Source organism: Natator depressus, chromosome 13, assembly GCF_965152275.1.
Source record: "Natator depressus isolate rNatDep1 chromosome 13, rNatDep2.hap1, whole genome shotgun sequence".
Lineage (NCBI taxonomy): Eukaryota > Metazoa > Chordata > Testudines > Cheloniidae > Natator > Natator depressus.
The window spans coordinates 19,789,671-19,798,001 of record NC_134246.1 but is presented as its reverse complement, the minus strand read 5'-3'; positions in this window follow the sequence as shown (position 1 = coordinate 19,798,001).

Below are 8,331 nucleotides of genomic sequence, written 5' to 3'. Positions count from 1 at the left end.
AGCCCAGATTCCTGTGACACAGAGCAAAAATAGCAGGAGCCCCTGCTGGGGATTAACAGAGCAACACTTCCTTCTGTAACAATTTCCCTCAAACCTGGGAACAGGACCAGCAACTTGGCTCACAGTGGAGATGGAATGGAACTGCAGCAAGTAGCTTCTTCCCCAAGCACGCTGCCCCTAATATCACATAAACACAACCTGGGCTTTATTTAGGGATTGGAATGCACCCTGCCCCCACTACCCCTCAGGAGAAGGGGCAGCAAGACCCTGTGGCGTTTGCTTCTGCCTGCCGGATGATGCCAGAAAAAGATGCGAGTGGCTAGCTTATGGGACTGGCCCAAATCCAAATCACCCTGCACTCACCCAGTTCAGAGGATGTTACGTTCTGTCCTTCCACAACCCCTTTTAAGAAACAGTGTGGAATGCCAATCCTGGAAATGGAGGAGAGGACTGAGGCATGACGGTGAAGGGAGCATGGACGCTCGACTCCTCTAGAGGTGAGTTTTCCAGATCAGGGACAAAGCACACTAGCAGGGCGTTGTAGAGAGTTTTGCCTTGTTGCTACCTGTGCTATACCTGATCTGGGGATAAGCAGAGGCACTTATCACCAGCTGGACTAAAAGGTGCAAGTTATCCTAGTGAAGCAGCTGCCTGAAATGAAGAAGGATGCACCCTTCTTTCCCCCCTCTCACTAGGAAAGCGCATCAAAGGGTCTTCTCACAAGGCTGCTCCTCTCACATCCCAGACTCCAGATTGTGATTTGAGCACCCAAAGGATTTGCACAGGCAATACACTGGCAAAGTACGTATCACATTCCCCACTACAGGCTGGCCCAGTAAAGGGTAACAGCCTACTACATACAGATCTGTGCTGTGGATATGAAGGTCCTAAGTACAAACCCTGCTGATGACCAATGCTTGATGTTACACATGCCACAAAAGATAAGGTGCTTGCAGTTGCAGTATTAACCTCTTCTTCTTCCTGCCTGTGTGTGTCTCAGTCACAGTTTGAAAAGAAGATCCATTCAAATGAAAGAGCTGTAAAAACCTACCTCACAGCCTTGGCCACACTGGAGCATTTCCTGGGACGTGCCCGACTCTTTGGAGCAACCCAGAATTACTCTGGCCAGGTGTAAACCATGGTTTCCCCATGATATGGCTTTGCTGGAAACCACACTTAGGCCATGTCATAAATATAAAGGGAAGGGTAAACATCTTTAAAATCCCTCCTGGCCAGACGAAAAATCCTTTCACCTGTAAAGGGTTAAGAAGCTAGGATAACCTTGCTGGCACCTGACCAGTGAGGAGACAAGATACTTTCAAAAGCTGGGAGGAGGGAGAAAAACAAAGGGTCTGAGTCTGTCTGTGTGATGCTTTTGCCGGGGACAGAACAGGAATGGAGTCTTAGAACTTAGTAAGTAATCTAGCTAGATATGCGTTAGATTATGATTTCTTTAAATGGCTGAGAAATTAAGCTGTGCTGAATAGAATGGATATTCCTGTCTGTGTGTCTTTTTGTAACTTAAGGTTTTGCCTAGAGGGATACTCTATTTTTTTAATCTAATTACCCTGTAAGGTATTTACCATCCTGATTTTACAGAGGTGATTCTTTTTGACTTTTTAGTTCTATTAAAATCCTTCTTTTCAGAAACTGAATGCTTTTTCATTGCTCTTAAGATCCAAGGGTTTGGGTCTGTGGTCACCTATGCAAATTGGTGAGGATTTTTACCAAACCTTCCCCAGGAAGTGGGGTGCAAGGGTTGGGAAGATTTTGGGGGGAAAGACGTTTCCAAACAACGCTTTCCTAATAAAAATAAACCCAGATAAACGTTTGGTGGTGGCAGTGGAAGTCCAAGGGCAAAGGGTAAAATAGTTTGTACCTTGGGGAAGTTTTAACCTAACCTGGTAAAAGTAAGCTTAGGAGGTTTTCATGCAGGTCCCCACATCTGTACCCTAGAGTTCAGAGTCGGGAAGGAACCTTGACAGGCCACGTCCACACTACCCGCTGGATCGGCGGGTAGTGATCCATCTATCGGAGACGGATTTATCGCGTCTAGTGTAGACACGATAAATCAATCCCCGATCGCTCGGCTGTCGACTCTGGAACTCCACCAGGGCAAGAGGCAGAAGCGGAGCCGACGGGGGAGCAGCAGCCATTGATCCCGCGCCGCAAGGACGCGAAGTAAGTGATTCTAAGTCGATCTAAGATACGTCGACTTCAGCTACGCTATTCTCATAGCTGAAGTTGTGTATCTTAGATCGATCCCCCCTAGTGTAGACCAGGCCTTAGAAGGTGTGGACTGGGCCTGCTGGCAAAGAGAAACAGTGGCACAGGTTACCAGTAACCACTATAATCATCAGCTGACCCTAGTCAAACCACTGGCATTCTTCACTTCTCCCAGTCCTGTTGAGATACAGCAGCTCTTTCTACGGCCTATGCTAATGCAGTACTCCATTGATCTGGTGTCCAGGAAAACATGCTGTCAGAGCCAAAGGTCCTGAGCCTGTATCCTGTCGATGAAGCCTGTCTGCATGTGCACGCAGCCTTGAGCCTTTGTATGTTTCAGGGCTAGGAATCAATATTTGTGAAGTAACCTTATAAGCAGAGGAAGGGATTTTTCACCATTGTGCATGCAAAACCCCACAGTCTTGGTAGTTGCACGTGCAGATGGTCAGAAGTGCAATGGGTCAGTTCTCTGCACAGTTGCTACAATTGCAAGCATAAGCTTGGTAATTACATGTAGGTACACAAAGGTAGGTACACAAATGCAAGCACATTTTTGTGTGTGTAATTGAACATTCCTGAGAATCTGGTCACATCCATATTTATCATTTTTATAACATTTTTGCAGTTCTGTTTTAGCTGTGTTGATCCCAGGATATGAGAGAGACAAGTAGGTGTAGTAACATCTTTTACTGGACCAACTCAAGTGGAGGTAGTCACTTGAAATGAAGTGGGCGTTTGGGGGTTAGATTGTTATGCATAAAAGGTTTGAAGTGGACAATTAAGGGTAGCAGGAAGTGTGATGTGGTACAAATTGTTGTAATGAGCCATAAAACCAGTGTCCCTGTTAAGTCCATGGTGCTAGGTGTCTAGCAGACTTAAGTTCCTAGGCTTGGCTTTTGAAGATGTTGTGCTGGGTTTCCTTTGAGGACAAGTATTGAAAGATCAGATATGGAGTGATCACTGTGAGAAAAGTGTTCGCCCATGGGTGATAGTGTGGTTTTGTCTTTTATCATTTTTCTGTGGGAGTTCATTCAAGAGCACCATGTTTTGTGTGATTTCACCCACACAGGTATCCGGGCCACCTCCACCATGCCTTACATATTCTGCTTAACTATCTGTCCCAAGCTGTATTTAGCTCAGACGCCCTGCTTCCTTACCTAGAGCTGAAGAAGAGCTCAGTGTAGCTCAAAAGCTTTTACTTTACAGCAACAGAAGTTGGTCCAATAAAAGATCTTCACCTACCTTGTCTCATTCACATAACTGTCAGCCATCATCTTTACACTTCAAGTCCAAATTTGTTGCTATCCTACCTCCATTTTGGGGGTTCTCGGTGCCATTTCTGCATATTATCAACACCAGGAAAAGCAAAATCTGGAACTGGAAGTTATAGACAATGTTATTTAGGCTGATGAAATGTAGCCCATGTTCAGCATTTTGGTTTTGGTATGTGCCCTGCATTCTGGGTCTTTATCCCACATTTGGGCCTTGGCAGGCTGAGAATCCTGCTTTTCAGGTTTAACTGTGGAGATCCCTCTCTTCTGACCCACAGCTGTGTCCTACATATTTGTTGTCATCACTAATGAAGGCTGTGGTGCTAGCCACACTGCTCCCCCGGTCTCCTTCTCCTGTGCTCAGCTTTGTGCCTTCTTTGATGCTATCTGCCACGCTTAGACCAACCTCCTACTCTGCCTGCGCCAACCATCCTCTGCCTCACTGCAGCTGTGGATCCCCTGACGCTGATGGCTTAAGCAGCATTCTCTTCACAGACTTGGGAAATCCCTGCTATTGCCCCAGTTGTTGTTTTCTCTGTGTTTGACTGCAAGCTGCAGGGGTCAGGGGTCTGTTCTGTAATGGGCCATGTACGTTTGGTATTGCCATAGGACTATGGTCAGGAATAGGAGCCTCTGGTTGCCCCACCTGATGAACAGGTATTGGAATCCTGGAAGGAGAGGCAGGTTCATTACTGCGGATTCCCTGGGGCAGGTGTGGCTCATTAGACCCCACCTTGAATATAGGAGAGGAAACTAGGATCACAGGCAGATAACCAACCCACATGCCCCTCCGCAAAGCAGCCAAGCCTAGGCTGAGATTCGGGGAGTGTTTGAACTACCTTTGTGTTAATATAACCATGCCTAAGGAGGGGGTGACTCTCTACAGCAGTGTGTGGCTTTTGCCTGGCGCAGGGGGGTGCCTCACCAGCTGATAGTCATTATCATCAGAGTGCTGGGCTGGTGGGCCCCTGCTCTTGGGCCACGTTCTCTTTGACACCCTGGTGAGAGATATGCCCTTTCCAGGGACGTGCCTGTCTAGAAGGAGAAAGCACAGGTTCCCTTCCTTTGCCCAGCGTCTCGCCTCCTGCCTCCAAGCACAGGACCCTGGCAACATCTGCCAGGAAATAGCTGACAGTGTTGAACAGGAAGGCAGGAAACGCTGGGTTTTTATTTCTAAACATTGTGGCACTAAAGCTGTTTGAGGAGTTAAAAATAGCAGTCCAGGGAACCTGCCTTTTTCCTGTTTGCTTCAAGCTCACACTTTCCTGCCTGTCCCTGCATTCAAACCTGGCCCTATTCCTGACCTCCTGAAACAGGACTTTGGCACAAGAGGGCTTGCACTAGTGAAAACTATATCACATTTGCAGCACAACTGAAAGAGGGTACGAGGGGGAGAGGCAAAGCTTAGACACAGCCTCAGCTCGCAGCCCTGGAATGGGGTACCATAGAGGAGACCTGGGGGTGGGGACTCATGGGGCAGGGGGAACATGTGAAAAAAAGAAAGTACTTAGCTACAAAATTACCTCCCCCTTGGTCTGTGTGTCTGCCTGTAGCTGCACATGCCTGGGTCTCCCCGGCCTGTCTCCGTGCCTTATGTCCGTGTACTTCTAGCGCTCCATGGTCCTGTGCCTGTCTCTGTCTAACTACGTTAGGGGCTTCTGCTGCATCCATCACTATCGTATCTGAATGCTTCCCAGGGAAATGAGATCTGTGTTACTAAGACCCTAGTGGATTTCATGGGGTCTCTGCTTTTCTCCCTTGTCTCACTCTCGGAAGCTCTACTGGAGGTATTCTTCATTTCCTAAATCTCTACCTGTCTCTAGCTTTTCCTGTCTCTGCATGTCTCTACGACTTTGTGTGTTGGCGGCTGTCTCTGCATGTCTGTCTCTGCATGTCTTTGTGGCCCTGTGTGTGTCTGTGGATGTTACATCCTGTCTCTGGGTGACTGCACTGACTTCCCCTGACCCCGCAGCACAGCAGATCAGCTCCTAGCAGTAGTGCTAGCCTTTTCTAGTGCATCTCCACAGCTAACTGGGCAGCACTGACTGCTCCAGTGTGGGTTCTGCTGAGCTGAACCATCAGTTGTGAAGCTCCAGCTTGAAACCGTGAAATCCCCAAATTCCCATTGCTCATGCTGAAGGCACAGATTCTTTTCTGGCTCTCTGCTCCAGCCAGGAGCTCCTAGGCCATGTGGGACAGCTGCCTGGCAGATGCTGAATACTTACCAGAGGTGTGAAAGAACAGGGTCAGTGTTAGCAAAGGTGGTTCTCTCTGCACACCCCTCTTCCTCCTGGAGGACAATGCCTTCTCCTTGTAATTTTGGGGCATCTGCATTCCCACTGCCCACCCCAGCTCTGCCAGGTGGCTCACCTGGCACTGCACTTTCAGTCCATGCTTCTACATTAAAAGGAGAGGGTTTGTTTTGTTTCATCTGCTGCTGATCTCATAAGCTGCTTTGTGTTAAGTGCAGTTACAAAGAGTAGACAATAGCCAGACCAGGGAGACCAATCTGGTCCAGGGAACTGGGTGCCAGTTCAAATCCAGGCCAAGTTAATAGTGAGAGGCGTTTCCAGCTGATGGCTGCTTGGTGCTCCCATGTGCGAAATGAGTTCAGTCATTTCACTCAGTCCAGTTCCTATGGTCAGGTGTCTGTGTCACACAAACCATCCTCACAGCTGGCACGAATGGGCCCCCTTGTCGAGAATCTCAGCAGAAGCCAAGAACAGAATGGATCATGGAGACAGAACTCCCAACTCCCTCCAGGTTGGGACTGAGACCCATTGGCTAAGCAGTCCTGTTGCTGCCCTGGGATACAGCACCAGAACACAAGAGGCAGTTCAGCGAATCCTCCCCTACCGCTTCTCAAGGACATTCCCAGCATCCTGCTTTCCCCCTTCTGCCCGTTCTCTTGGATTTGTCATGAGCTGAGACCAGGAGTCAGGTGGGTACTTTGGATGAATGGAGGGAGAGGCTGGAGTGTCAGACCCAGCTGACTTGGAAGACCGTGCACCCTGGAATTGGTTTTATTCTGGGTCAAGCTGTTCACGATGTTCCTTGGCTGAAGCAAGCTTCCGTGCAGGTGAAATAACAATCAGGCCAGCGTAGGAACGAGGTGGGGATGGGAAGATTAAATGAAGGGTTTACATTCTGAGTGGAGATGGTCCCATCGTGGTCTCTGTGTTTGTGCAAATGATCCTGCACTGTTGCATGCACGTGGAGGCAGAGTCCAGATTTCCAAACTGCGTGCACACTTCTGACACGCCTGTATGCAAATACCCCAGTGCACCTGGCGAGCTGTGCCACGCAGGTGCAGAGACCCAACTCATGCATTGAGGGGAGGGGCTGTTCACAAAACACCAGGGCCCTGCTGCTGCTGCAAGTAATCTCTGTGATTAAGGAAGCCTTTCCTGAGTGGAGAGGCTCTGTTGCCCACATATCCATGGGGATGGTGGGCATTAAAGGAAGATGTGAACACATATCACCACCCTCTTCTCCACAGTTGGTGCACTGGTACGGGGAAGAGATTCTGCAGGTCACTGGGAGCAAAGACCTCTCACCGGCTATTTGGAGAGGCGGGGCCACATTCAATGTTGACATAAATGGGTGCAAATACACTGACGCCAATGGACCTGGGTGTACTTTGTTAGCCAGTGAATTTGGGCTCAAATATACACAGAGCTTGAGAGAACAGGGCACATGAGTCTGCTCTTCCCCCACTCTCCAGAGCAGGTGAAAGATTAATGATGGGGTGCAGAGAAATGACTAAGGAAATGATGTGGAAATAGCAGCATACCTTTCATTTGCGAGACAACACCCTGTCCCTGATCCATGTGGTTTTCTTGCATACTGCAGGTGTACAGATTAAAAGCAACATGCTCATTTCTCAGAAGAATATGCCGGCTGAACGTGTCTTGGATGGAGGCTGGTCCCTGATTTATTATGTACTTGGCTCTGGGTACTTCCAAAGATTAAGTCCTGGCAAATGATGAGACGCAAGCGTGTGTACGTATGGATTGCATTAAACAAAACCCTGTCCTGTAATAATGTTATAGGCGCGACTCAACCGCTCCGATGCTGGGGAATTCAGAGTATGGCAGAACAATCCATCCTGATTTGCATTCCTCTCCCCCCCAAATTCTTCTTTTTAAAGTGATTTTCACACTGATGAATGGGGCTGGCTGGCAGCTCTGCATAGTCAAGTTCTCTCTAAAGCCACAAAGCAGAAGATCAAGCTTTCCCCACAGTGACCTAGAAGGACCCCACCTAAGCATAAGGCAGAGCTGCTCCCGCAAAGACATTTGGCCTGCATTGCAATGACATTGAACAAGTGTCCATATCACAAGGGGACTGGACTCCTTTCCCACCATAGGTCACTAGTTTTCAGGCAGCAGTGGCTCTTGGTCACTATTAACCCCAGCTGAAGTGGAACCAGTTACCTACAGATGAAAGGCTCTCACAGGGTCAGAGAGTTTAAGGCCACAAGGGGTCACCAGATCTATTCTAGTCTGACCTCCTGTGTATCACAGCCCATCACCAACGCCACCCAGGACCTGCACACTAAATCCAACAATGGAAATGAGACCAAAGTATTACAGCCCTCTGGAGACTAAACTGTTATGTGCCACAGGCAGAGGATAGGAGGGACCGAGCTGCACCAGTGCCCGAGACCCCTGAAATGGCAGGGAAATGATTAAATGAGACATAACCAGATAATTCTGACAAGTGACCTGTGCCCACATGCTACAGAGGAAGGTGAAAAACTCCCAAGGTCACTGCCTGTCTGATCTGGAGGAAAATTCCTTCCTGACCCCAAATATGATGATCAGTTAGACCC